This window comes from Ananas comosus, linkage group 18, assembly GCF_001540865.1.
Source record: "Ananas comosus cultivar F153 linkage group 18, ASM154086v1, whole genome shotgun sequence".
NCBI classification, from domain to species: Eukaryota; Viridiplantae; Streptophyta; class Magnoliopsida; order Poales; family Bromeliaceae; genus Ananas; species Ananas comosus.
Genome location: NC_033638.1, coordinates 5,192,652 through 5,207,333, shown reverse-complemented (window position 1 = coordinate 5,207,333; position 14,682 = coordinate 5,192,652).

The following is a 14,682-nucleotide window of genomic DNA, read 5'->3' as shown; positions in this document are numbered from 1 at the left end:
CACACTCTCTCTCTCTCTCTCTCTCTCTCTCTCTCTCTCTCTCTCTCTCTATATATATATATATATATATATATAAAGAGAGAAAGAGAGAGAGAGAGAGAGAGTCCGGCTATGGTACTTCTAAAAGCACTGAATATTTTGTGTTTATAAGTTTTCTGCCATTAGATCTACCACTTTGATCATTTTCATTCATTAAATTATACTATTCAACTAACTACCTACTCAACTCTAGGATACCACTATCATTCTAACCGTACGTCCTTTAATTCACAGGTTGAAAACCTATAAGCAAAAATGACTTGATACTTTTGAAAATATAGGAGCTCAATTCTCTCTCTCTCTCTCTCTCTCTCTCTCTCTCTCTCTCTCTAAGAGCATAGCAGTCTACGTGCTCCAAAGCTGTTTTTGGTGATAGGGCATCCGATATCGGCGATCGGCTTTGCTAGGCTTTATCTAATATATTTGAAGTATTTTTAAAAATAAATTTTATGATTTTTCGATATCATTTTCTTAGCGATCGAAAGGATTCAGAAGTAACAATTTTTAATGTTTGATGTGTGTCGTTTATAAGTTTAAGAGTGTAGAAGTACCCAATCGGATAAAATTTTGATAAAAAATTTGTTATATTATCTACAACAAGATCAATATTTCTGATTTAAAATTTTTGTGTTATATCGTTACTTTTTATGAGATATTTATTTTCAGCATTAATCTTTAGTTCTTTCGATCACTAAATAAATAATATTAAAAAACTATAATATTTATTTTCTAAAAACTTAAATACTTCAGATCAAATCTAAAGTAATCGATTGTCGACTTCTAGCTTAGGAACATAGAGGTCTCTGTGTATATTGCATAAAACATTAGGGGATGCAGGTGGTAAAAGTCAATTCTCTAATAAAAGACTGCATTTGGTATTAGAATTACTGAGAAATAATTCATTTTATTCTCTTTTTTCTACCAAACATACAAAATTTGGTAAGATTTTTTATCCTGATCAAAACATGTTATTCCAACTTTAAATAGTTCCACTCTTTCCCTATAATAGGCTTTATCGCTCGAGGTACAAATGGCAGGGTTGATAAAAGACCTTTGTCTTTTCCCTAAACTCCTCGTAATTCCCGCACTTTACTCCAAATCCTCATCCCAACAACCCTCTTTCCTACTGTACATATAAGAAAATTATTAGTGCCAAATCATAATAATAAAATATTTAATTAGTAAAATAAATAAATTATATTTTTTTATATGTATATTTGAATTTAAATAATTATTGATTTGTTTGGTTCACAACAGGAATTGAAATTGGAATCAACTTATTATTATTATTTGGTTAAGAAAATTTAATTTACTATCTAAATTCATAGAATTTATAATTTAAATTTTAAATTAGAATTTATAATTTAAATTTTAAATTTAAATTACATTTTAAATTTTAAATTTACATTTTAAATTTTAAATTTTATGTTTAAATAAAAATAAAAATAAAAATATAATTTTATAATTTAAATTTAAGTTCGAAGTCAAAATGTAAAAGTATATGTAAATTCAAATATCATACAAATATTGAAATTAAAATTAAAATTTAAAAATTAATAAATTTTGAATTTATAGTATAACTTTAAATTTAAAATTATAATTAAATCTAAAATAAATGAATCTGAGCCATACATAAAGGCAAACTTGGCATTTTAAAATATAAATTTTAGATATTTAATTATTAAAATAAATAAATTATATTTTTACTTAATATCAAGTACCTATATATATATATATATATATATATATAAGAGTTAAGTCTACCTACAAATATACGTAACAATTAATTATTTAATAATTATTTTAAATTAATATGAAATTGTACATCATATTTATTCAAAAATTTATAATATTTTTTAAAAATAAATTTATTTATTACGTACTATTAGAGAATACATGTTATATATATTCTAACTCAAATTTAAAGAGTTGTTGTCAACAATAATTATATATATTTTTTTATTTTATAAAATTTATATATAGGATAGATATAGATATAAATTGGATATTTTTCTATATTTTTTAAATTAAATTTAATTCACGATTTGAACTCAAATTTAAATTTTAATGTAAAATGAATGGATAGAAGAGCTTTTTTTAACAGATTAATCATAACCGCTCATTTTTATTTTTAATATTTTTAACCAATTGATCATACTCATTCGTAGAATTGAAGTTATAAATAAATATAAATGTTTTTTTTTAACAAATTAGTCATAATCGTTCTTTCTTATTTGAGATAATTTTTTACAAATTGATCATAAATTTGTACATCATATTAATTCAAAAATATGATTTACAAATTTATCAACCAATCTATCTTTTAAATTATTTTTATTGTAATATATTCATAGTCCCAAAATTTTAAATTTTAAATTAATTTTAAATGTTGAATTGAAATATAGATTTACTGTAGATATTCTGGCAAAAATTTGGATAAGCATAATATTTTTCTATTTTAGAGATAAAAAATTAAATAATTTATTAATTAAAATATAGATTCACAGTAGATATCTTTCGGTTGGCAAAAATTTGGATAAGTATATATTTTTTTTCTATTTTAGAGATTAACAGAAATGAAAAGTTTGTTTCATTACGTTATTTATTTTACGTACGGAAAGAGAAATCAATATTTTTCCCGCTAAAAAATGGATCTGTCGACAGACCCAAATTTGAAATACGTGCTTTTATATATATATATATATATATACATACATATATATATATATATACATACATATATATATATATATACATACATACATACATACATATATATATACATACATACATATATATATATCTACATACATACATATGTATGTACATACATACACACATATGTATGTACATACATATGTATGTATGTAGATATATATATATGTATGTATGTATATATATATATATGTATGTATGTATGTATATATATATATATATGTATGTATATATATATATATATGTATGTATATATATATATATATTGTTATGTACATAATATATATTATGTTTAATATATATAATAGAGTGCGTCTGGGGTGCTTCGAGCACGGAGCGCTCCGTGCTCCAACTTTGTTTGATGTTGGGACTTTCAAATCGACGATCGGCTCCGTTAGACCTCTGATCTAAAGTATTTGAAGTATGTAGAAATAATTTCTGCGATTTTTCATATCATTTGCGCCTAGTGATGAAGTGGCTCAATATATCAACGCGCTGAAAATAAAATCTGCACAAAATATGATGAATATTTACATTCAAATTAATTAGATACAAAAGTTATTGATATTGTTTTTTATGCGTATAAAGAATTTTCTCATGCAAATTTTCACGCTTATTATGGATATTTCTACGACCGTTAACTTGCACCTAGGCTCACCGACGGCCGTTAAAATGTAATTGATTTTGAGCCCTTGCGATACTAGCAAATGATATGAAAATCGCAAATTTAATTTCTTGGTAACTATTAATTACTCTATGATACAACTCTAACGAGCCGATGTCGATTCGAAAAGTCGAACATCGAAAACAAGTGGATTAGCACGGAGGCCTCCGTGTTTAGAAGCTACAGCCCACTCTATATATATATATATATATATATATATATATATATATAGATTATATATATAGAACTAGGCTACTATACTATCGATAGCATAGAAAGCTCCGTGCAACCAAGTTGTTTTTGGTGATATGGCTTCCAAATCGACGATCGGCTCCGTTAAACTTGATCTACACTATTAAAAGTATTAAGAAACTAAATTTCATAATTTTTCGATATTAGTAGTCTAAAATTGAACGGCTGAAAATAAAAATCTCATAAAAAATGATGATAAAAGATTTAAATTCAAGATCAGATATACGATTTTACTCTAAATAGTGAAAAGAATTTTCTATAAAATTTTCATTGCATTTGGATTAGTTTACACCGTTAAAGTCACAAACACACCACATCGGCCATTAAAATTGTCAATTTTGAGATCTTTTGATCACTAGTCAAATGATATTGAAAAAATCTGAAATTTAGTTTCCAAATACTTTCAATAGTGTAGATCAAGTCTAACGGAGCCGATCGTCAATTTGGAAGCCGCATCATCAAAAACAACTTGGTAGCACGGATGTAACGAAGTGAATTCTCGAAAGCCGAGAGTTGTACTTCGCTCTGAATCGACTAATGGTTGAGTGGGTAGGCTTCAGAGAAGCTAGAGTTGTCCAAAACACAAAAATTACCTTGGAATAGAGCCCGCGAGAGCAAACAGCGCAAAACTGCACTTGGCAGTTTCTGCTCTCGGGGATCGGTCCCTGGTGGGAGGGATCGGTTCCCGAACGTAGCCTGAGCAGAGTTGCTCTCGGGGACCGGTCCCCGGGGGGGAGGGATGTTGCCCGGAGATTGAGGGTCACGGCAGCACAAGGCAACCGATCCCCTAGCAGGGAGAGACCGGTTTCCGAGCACGTGGATTGGAGGAAGGTCCTCTGGGACCGGTCCCAGGTAGGGAGAGACCGGTCCCTCTGCGCGGGTTTTGCCCAGTATGGGTAGTGTAAGGGATGGAAAGTTGAGGGGTTTATGTGCAAAATGGCCATGAAAGGGTTTATGAGAGGGGTCCCTCTCTCTCTCTCTCTCATCCCCTAACTCCCTCACTGCTCCCTCTCTCTCTCTGATCGTGGAAGAAGAGGAAAAAGGGAAAGAAGAGAGAAAAGAGAAAAAGAAGAGAAAGAGAAAGGAAGGAGAAGAAGGAGAAGGAGTAGAGCTTGGAGGAGATCATCTCCATCTTCTTCTCTTCCTCTCCTCACCATTGGAGCTCTTTGGAGAGGTAAGCTTCTAAGCTCTCTCATGGTAGATCTTTAGAGATGGGTTTTTGATCTCTAAAAATGGATTATTTGGAACCCTAGCATGCTATCAAGATGGATTGCGCCCAAATCATGAATCGATTTGGTGGACTTGGCTATAGTAGCATCTAGGGCACCCAAAATGGGGCTTTGGTATTTGTGAGGGTTTGATCTCATTTGACCCTCTGTAAACTTAATTGATAGGTAATGAAATGCGTTGGCGAGGTCGGTTCGGCGATTCGTCGAGCCCACGCGAGGATATCGAAGAAACGAACGTCCAGAGCTTCGTTATCGCCTGGAAAGCCAAAGTGACGTCCATAAATCGCGAGATTGGGTCCCGAGCACCGTAACAACAAAGCGAAGACCTTTAATTCTCGGAACTGTAAAGCGGCGCGCGGTTGGAGCGCAACTGCGAGATCGGGCCTAATCGGGTGTCGAGCACCGTGGGAGGCCGATTGCAAGTGTCGACGAGCAATCGAAAAGCAAGCTAAGGTGGGCTATGTTTACCGAAGCGACTAGGTCGCCTGTATGTCTAAGTAATGTAATTTCATATTGATGCATGTTGATGAAATGACATAGGTATGCAAGGTTGCATGATGAGCTTGATATGTAAATAATGCTAGATAGATCATAGAATGCATGATTAGCATTGTGAGAATATGCTAGGTAGATATGCATGTGAACTAGATGATAACTCTAGAATGAGTAGAGTTGATTGACATGAGAACTTTATGGTACTCGATTGGACAACTAGGATGTCAGGTAAATCGAGTGGCACCTAACCTAGTGTTAAAGAACATAGGTTAAACAAGTGAACCTAGAGTCAAACAAGCCTAGGTGTGTGGCATCGAACCTAGTGTTAGTAAACATAGGTCGAACAAGTGAACCTAGAAGTGACATCTAGGTAGAGATGATATAGAACCTAGCGGTTTTACCTAGGTTACGTGACTGAGACTTAGAATCTAGAGTGGTATTGAACCTAGGTTGTTAAGTATAGTGGTATTAGCCACTAGGATGTGCTAGGTCGACAGTATAGGGTTGGTTATGGACCCTCGACCTGTGGAAGTGGATTCCGGAATCCCAAGACTTGTGAGGACCTTGGTATCAAGGCTAGGGCGTGTGCGACGATTTTGCCGCCGAGGTTGATATCGAGGGAGGATTGGGGGCGATCACATGGAGATCACCGCCCGAGGCTTGAACCATTGTCGTGGTGTGTGCGACGATTTCGCCGCCAGATGGTTAAGCCGAATGTGGATCAGACCGCCGGGATTGATTGAACCCATTGCTGGGTAAGTACGATACGGGTGCCGCCAGGTGGCTGAGTTATGACTGAAACCATTGTTGGGTGAGGTGCGATTAGTTCGCCGCCAGATGGATAGGTCATGACTTGAGTCCTCGCTGGGTAAATGCAATGTGTTTGCCGCCAGAATGGCTATGTCAAGGGACTTGAGCCGGGTTCAGCGTGTGCGACGATTTCGCCGCTAAGATGCTAAATCACTGAGAGCGGTAGGCTATTGAGCAGCCAGTGCGCGGAATATCCGCGGATGATTGACTCGAGGCCGAGTCGGGTGGATAGCTTCGATAGGGTAGTGGAACCCTTATAAGCTAGTGATAGAGGCTTGAGCTGAGGTAATAGAGACCTTAGAAGCCAGTAGACTTGAGCGAGATCCTAAGGAAATAGAAACCTTAGAGTGAATGATATGAGCTAAGATTAGCCAAGTAAATGTAGAATCAATTGATCTACTATAGTTGCATGATTTTCATATCGCATATTGTGAGGCATGGCATGTAATTTCAATTTGAATATATATATTTGTATATTGTTGAACTAACATGTTGCAGTGCCTCCTCGGACCTATTGGTCGATCTTTTCCCATGGGTGGCCGTACCTACTGGGAACCATGGAGTTGGTTCTCACCCCACGTTGTTTTGGGGTGTTTCAGGTTCGCACGTGAGCGGCGCGGCGGTGCGAGGCAAGGGCGTAGCTCCGTAAATAGTGCCATACCCAGAGACCGAGGTAGCAGTACCCTGAGACAGTCTAACTTAGGGGACTAGAGAACGATGAAACAAAATGTATCAAACTTGTAAAGTGATGTAATAATTTAGATTGTATTTGGAAGTCTAATGTAAAAGAAAATGAAATGTGGTGTAACGTGTATGAAATGAATGCTTGTAATAGCAAGTAGTTTTATGTCTGATACTTTTTTATGCAATCTTGATTGATATCGGTTCCTGGGAGGAACCTTCGTATTGTACAGATTGCGACGCCTAGGACGTACAAGGGAAACTCTGTCCGTTCGGCGGTCTGTCGGCGGAGCCGCGACCCGGCCAAATAGGCGGGCGGTCGCTGGTCGTGACAGATAAGTTGGTATAAGAGCATAAAGTAGAGAATGGAAAAATAGTTTAGATGGACCTAGGAGACCTAGGACAGTAAACCATAGAAGAATAAGGCTCTTGAGAGACGAGGGCTTGATACTTGCGGCGAAAAGTTGATGGATTGGGTTGTGTCGGAGACTCTAAGACGGATATTAGAGGTAGACTCGAGGTGTCGTTCATTCTCGACCGAGGGTGTTCATGTTGACGCGCGACAACATGAAACCAAGTGACGAGAATAGACGCCCTTGCGTGACTTTCGCCAGATAAACTTTGAGTCGGTGTTAGTGGTCTCGTGTTCGACCCAGAGGGTCGAGAACTAATCAAGTTGTCCTGTTTCAGGGAACGATGGTACCGCGCAAGCGATCTTCGTTCAGATCGGCGCGGGAGGGGACAAGTAGTGCCTCTGAGCAAACCGACGTGAGCGGAGACTTGGAGCTTCGTGATCAGTTGGCCACACTCGTTGGAGTGATGAGGCAACAAGCTGACTTGGTGCAGTGGCAGTAGGAGGTTGTTATGCGCCAGGAGGAGCGAATGAAACGACTCCAAGAAGCCGTGGATCAGCTGGTGGCTGCACCGGCTGCGGCCCGTCGAGTACGGCTGGGAGTTGCGGCGGAGATGTTTCCATCGGGGTAGGGCGACTCGACTTCTATTGGTCCAGAGGTAGTGGCGGAAAGGGAATGAGCTTTGGTGGCCCTCATGGCTGTCAAGAAATTTGATCCGCTTACCTTTGATGGAGAGGACTGTCACGCCCTGGGACCGGCGGAGGCCCTCCCGGTAGCGTGCCCAAACCCGCCATATGTCTACACATATAAGGCGTCTACAAGAAAAGCGGAAGTAAAAGCAAGAGATGGAACCAATAAAAGGAGTGAAATAACAAGCAACTAATGATATCAGAGCGAGTAAAGTTCTAGCATCTATACTAATAGTAATAGAACATAACTAATACATGAAAGTAAACACAAGTTATACAGTATCAGCCTCTAATACAAAAATGGTGGTCACTAGTACACTGGTAGAACTCTCAACCTCTCCAAAATAAAACACAGCGAGAGGTAGACCACCTAGCGAATCGTCCTCGAAGGAAGCTAGCTCGAAGCAACTCCCTTCCCGCGGTCCCTGGCCTCACCCTGAGTGGAAGGCTCTGAAAAACATCGAGAAAAAGAGGGCGTGAGAACTATAATTTATAGTTCCCAGTGGGCAATTACTGACCACAGCTCAATGCATCACTAGGCCCCAAAAGAAAAGGGGTAAGTACAATTATAATAACAATAATGACTGCGATATAAAGGCATAATTAAAATGCTAAATTGTTAAACTCAAGAATAAACGATGTCATGGTAATGTACATCTACGCTATCATAAGGCAATATATCCGAAGCATACCAACATGTCTCAACATAATAAACAAGTAACCCTCACGATGCCATATGTCAATGTATAAGGGTAAACTCTATCCAAACAACCTAGTATACTACGATGCAATAATGGAACCGGCAAGTATACTAAATGTACCAATGCTATATCATAAGCGTGTCCAAGTAATCCAACTACTATTCCTATCTAGTAGTGATAGTTCATATTCAACACCATATCGATTTCCATTTCCAATTAAGGACCTACCAAGGGTAGTCCAGCTTGTGCAGCCTAAGTGCCTGTGGTAGCCCAACATTCCTACTCTTGGAATGTGTCTATCCCACTCGACCCCGTAGGCTTCTCAATACCGCACGAGCGAACATAAGTCGCGTAGGCCAACTCCGGAGTGCCGGCTTGTAGGGAGCGACCCTCACAAGCATGTGCGAATGAGCACAAATGGCAAGCAAGCAAAGTCCAAGTCTCAAAAATCCAATCCGCATGTCTCTAACATGGTATGGTCACTAGCATCCCGAAGATCTAGTTTAAGTCACAATGTGAAGTTTCAACATTTGCCACGCCTAGTGCCCTTTGATGACACTTAGGCAATTTGATGTTCAATATGTATTCCAAATCCCTTAATGGCCCTATCCACTAGGTTCTCACATGTCCCGAGCTCAATGCCGCTTTATGACATTAGCTCTCTAGTTCACTTACCTTCTAAATGGCAATCTTGTCATCTTTCATGTCACAAGTAACCTCAAGTCTACATGCATGAATCCGAACTCATTTATACTATAGAAGCATGAAACCAAGTCTCATAGAGAATGCTAAATGCAACCAAAGATCTCCCTAGCAACTCTCTACTACATAGAGGTCCAAAATTTCATCATATATAATATATGCATTTTAAGCATTCTAAAAATCATAATAAATACATTTGATATGAACATGCATGCTTTTTCAATTTACGGAACATAAATAACCATATATGAGAATTTCTCATATGTAGGCTAGGTCAAACCCACCGAACCGTCGCGTAGGGTCTCGATTCGCCGAACAAAGTTGTCCACGAGCCTCAAGATATCCTAAAAGTGATCAGCGAAGAGATACGAGAGCATTACGACCATCTTACACTATCCAACATTAACCTAGGAGCAAAAAGGGCCAAAACTTACCTCAAGAGTAGAAATCTCTTCCAAAGCTCCAAAAGAGAGCTAGAACCCTTCCAATCCAAGCCCAAGGAAGGTTCTAAACCACTAATCTAGCCTCAAAAGCCTAGATCAAAAAGCCCCAAAATAAACCCTAAGTCCCAAAACTAGGGTTTCATCTTAGTAAATAAGCTTCAAAAACCAAAAATCTAGAGGGAGAGAAGGGGTTACTAACCTCTTAGAAGCTTCAATCAAGGTTCTAAACCCTTTGAATTCCAACAGATCAAACCTCCACCTAGCTCCAAGTCAAGCTCTAATGGTGGAAAAGCCTCCAATACCCCAAAAAGGAGCAAAAAGAGGTGTTTAAACTCTAAAAGTCCAAGCAAAATCAAAGAAAGGGAATGAGGGGTGTGGAGAGCTCCTTAGCCTTCCCTCCTTGCTGGTGCCAAGCTCAGGGAGAACCCCTAGGGCGTGGGGGTACTAATAGAGATGCCACAATTGCGAAAACCCCTGATGTTCAACTGCCTCAGAGTTCTGCCAAAGTGTACCGGGTACACGGGAAAACGTGTACCGGTACACATTCTACGAAAATGCAAACCCGAGCCTCGGGTTTCGCAATTTTGCCACGAATGTACCGGTACAACCATCCAAGCGTGTACCGGGTACAAAGTGTGTACCGGTACGGCATCCCAGAGTGTTACCGGTAACCTCTGTGCTAGATAGCAATCGAAGAGTACAGTCCCAACTTTTAGGACCTTAGCGCTACATAAAACTACTCAATGTCTCGGAATACGAGCCATAGGTCGGAACACGTCAACACCCACCAAGAAAAGTGGAAAGACTCGGAACACTGTCCAACACTACGAACCCCGTCAATTTGCAAATCCAGTGCGTCAATTCACCGCCCCCTAAAAAGGCAGTTTCGTCTCGCCGAACTCCAAAGGCAACAAAACCTCAAGCCCCATCTGGAAAAGATGGGGAACAGCGCCTCCCGCAGTGCGCTCTCGTAACCATCCCAGTGGCCCTCGCGCGCTCGTCGTGGTTGCTCAAAGTACTTTCACAGGTAAGGGATTTCTCGGTTCCGTAATCTTTTTACCTCGCGGCGAGCAAATCCTAAAGGGTTGCTCCTCAAAGAGCTCAAATCCCTCTCCGTCAGCTCCATAGGTGCAACATCCAACACATTGAGCCGGGTCGTGGATGTACTTCCGAAGGACCGATACATAGAATACATTGTGTACATCCGATAGGTTTGGCGGTAGAGCAAGTCTATACGCCACCGGGCCTACACGCTCCAAAATCTCATATGGTCTAATGTATCGGGGGCTCAACTTACCCCGGATTCCAAATCTTCTAATTCCTTTGGTCGGCGAGACTTTCAAGAACACATGGTCTCCAATCTGAAACTCCAAGTCTCGTCGACGCCGATCAGCATAACTCCTCTGCCTACTCTGGGCCGTCAACAATCGCTCCCGAGCAATGCGAACCTTGTCCTCTGCTTCCTGGAGCACATCTGGGCCTAAAGCCATTCTCTCACCAACTTCACTCCAATGAAGTGGCGATCTACACTTCCGTCCATAGAGTGCCTCGAATGGTGCCATCTTAATGCTTGCTTGATAACTGTTGTTATAAGCAAACTCTGCCATCGGTAGATGCTGCGACCATCCTCCCTGGAAGTCGATCACGCAGGCTCGAAGCATGTCCTCGAGAGTCTGTATAGTACGCTCAGACTGCCCGTCACTCTGGGGGTGGAAAGCAGTGCTGAAATCTAAACGCGTACCTAAAGCATCCTGTAAGCTCCTCCAAAAATGGGATACAAAACGGGGGTCTCGATCTGAAACGATAGAAGTAGGTACCCCGTGCAATCGCACAATCTCATCCAAATAAATCTGTGCGAGTCTCTCACCAGTTCAAGTAGTGTGGATAGGTATGAAATGTGCCGATTTCGTCAACCTATCCACAATCACCCAAATAGCGTCATGCCCGGCCTGTGAGCGAGGCAATCCCATCACGAAGTCCATGGTGATCTTTTCCCACTTCCACACTGGAATCGGTAGGCTCTGCAATTTCCCCGCAGGAACTCGGTGCTCAGCCTTCACTTGTTGGCAAGTTAGGCATCTGGCAACAAACTCACCAACATCCATTTTCATCCCGGGCCACCAGTAAAGTAACTTCAAATCCTTGTACATCTTGGTGCCTCCCGGGTGTATAGCATACGGTGCTCGGTGTGCTTCTTGAAGAATGTCTTCTTTAATGCCCAAGTCCGCCGGTACACAAAGTCGTCCGCGGAAACGCATCAATCCATCACCGTCTAAGGTGAAGTCACCGGTGCAACCATCAACCATTTTACCTTCAATCTTTTGCAACTCCACATCAGAAGCTTGCTTTTCTTTAATCCTTTCCAAAAGTGTAGGTTGCACCACCAAAGCCATCAGTCTCAAAGGTGTATCAGGAGCCACCACCTCCAACTCCAACCGCTTCATCTGCTCAATCAACGGCGGTTGAGTAATCACAAGCATTGCTAAATTTTCCGTCGATTTCCGACTTAGTGCATCCGCCACCACGTTAGCCTTGCCCGGGTGGTACAATATTGTCAAATCATAATCCTTGAGTAGCTCCAACCATCTGCGCTGCCTCAAGTTCAACTCCTTCTGAGTGAATAGATACTTTAAGCTCTTGTGGTCCGTATATACTTCGCACCGTTCGCCATATAAGTAGTGGCGCCATAGCTTCAATGCAAAGACTACGGCCGCCAACTCCAAGTCGTGAGTGGGGTAATTCTTTTCATAGTCCTTCAATTGGCGAGATGCGTACGCGATCACTTTCCCGTCCTGCATTAAGACACAGCCCAATCCGTTAAAGGAAGCATCACTGTAAATCACATACCCTGCTCCAGCAGTCGGCAAGGTAAGGATCGGGGTAGTCGTCAATCGCTGCTTCAACTCTTGAAAGCTCCTTTCACACGCATCATTCCAAATAAACTTGGTGCCCTTATGCGTGAGTCTCGTGAGGGGAGTAGATAACTATCGCAATCCTTCGACAAACCGTCGGTGTAGCCGGACCAAACAATGAGCCTCCGTATCTCGGTCACGCTCGTGGCCTCGGCCCCAATCCTTGCATAGCTTCAATTTTCCTCGCGTCCACGGCTATGACCTGCATTCCGAACACATGGCCAAAAACGCCCCTTCTAAGCCAACAATTTCACCACTTTTTCAACTTGGCTAGAGCTTCTCTTTCCCGAAGCACTTGAAGTACAAGTCTTCAAGTGTATTTCTCGTCGATCCGCAATCACTTCGGGAATCACTTAAGATCGTCGCTTCGATGAACACCCAGCGGCAAAATCTTATCCAGGTAAAGGGCTTGAAAAACCGGTTCTTAGATCCACTCAAAAGCTGCCGGTGCATCAGTAAGGCCCAAACGGCATAACGGTAAACTCATGAATGTCCATACCGTGTTCTAAAAGCCTCTTCGACACGCTCCTCAGGTCTGAATCTCACCTCGGTGATATCCCGATGCAAGTCAATTTGGAATATATACAAGATCCTCAGAGCTGAGTCAAATAGATCATCAATCCTCGCAATGGAACTTACTTGTTTCTTAAATCCGTGACTTTATTAAGTTTTCACGATAGCTCACGCATAAGCGAAGTGATGCATCCTTCTTCTTCACAAAACAAAAACCGGGCTCCCCCAAGGTGACACCTCGGTCTCAGAAACCTTGTCCAGCAGATCCTGGCAACTGTGCCTTCGCTCCTTCAACTATGCTGGTGCCATCCTAGTAGGCGCTTTGAGATTGGGGTAGTCCCCGGAGACGAGATCTACACAACTCAATCTCCTATCAGGAGGCATGCCGGGTAGCTCCGCTGGAAACACATCTCCAAACTCCCGTAACTTAACGGGAAATCCCTCCAATCTAGGGCGTTCACCATTCGCCCGCAGCATAACAGCCCCTAGCCAAAGTACGGCTACGCAGCTCTACTAATCAATCCGAGCTCCCGCACGACCAGAGTAATCGTCATCGCAAATACGAACTCCCCTGGATCTCAGTCACACCACACTCCGCCTGCCCCGGCTCTTCTAAATGTGCTCACCGTTCGATTCTTACAATCGATGGTGGCCAAGAGTACTTCAGTCACCCAATCATGCCAACTCCCCACCCTCAAACTCCCGAGCTTTCATGCAGGCTAGCGAGCCTCCACGGGCAGCGATCCAATCTCCCAACTCGAACAGGGACTGCCCCAACTCCCGAAATGTCAAAGATTAAATCGGCGTACACAAACTGGCCGCGGATGCAACAGGCGATACAAGTGGACGCCATGAACCAGGATCGGCAAACAGCCGATCAACTGAACATGAAATGCGATGCACCGGTATCAACAAGCTCTAGCTCGAATACTCGATCAAAGTGAACTGATACCCTGCCACCACATTCCTCGGAGCCTGCCGCCGCCTCATCCAGTCTGGCGCCGCGTACATGCGCCCGCTCGGGCCTGTCATGAAACCTCCGTCTGTCGCAGAACTGGCGGCCGCCCTGGCCCTGGTGATGCAGCAGAAGATGCGGTCCCCTGCGCTGCCGGACATGGTGATGCCTGTGCCGATGCCGCAGATGGCGCTGGCAATGGACCTCCTCCGGCTCCGACTGGAAGCTGGCCCTCCTTGGCACCACAAGGAAAGGACCTGCCACCGGCTGGCGTGAAACACTGCGCGGGTAATCGAAGGCGCCACAGATCACGCAGCGGGGAAGCCTGACGACGATCGGCGTCCTTCCTCGCCTGAGTAGACTCGGCCGCGTCCTCGCGCGACTGGCTCCTGCTCCTGGGATGCCTCGGGGCCTCCAAAAAACAGTGAGTGCGCTCTGACGTCGCACCTCAAGGCCGCGGGTCTCTTCCCCTTCCCTTTTCTCCAAGCTCAGTATGCGACGCTCCTGCAGATCCCGCCGCTCCCTGCGA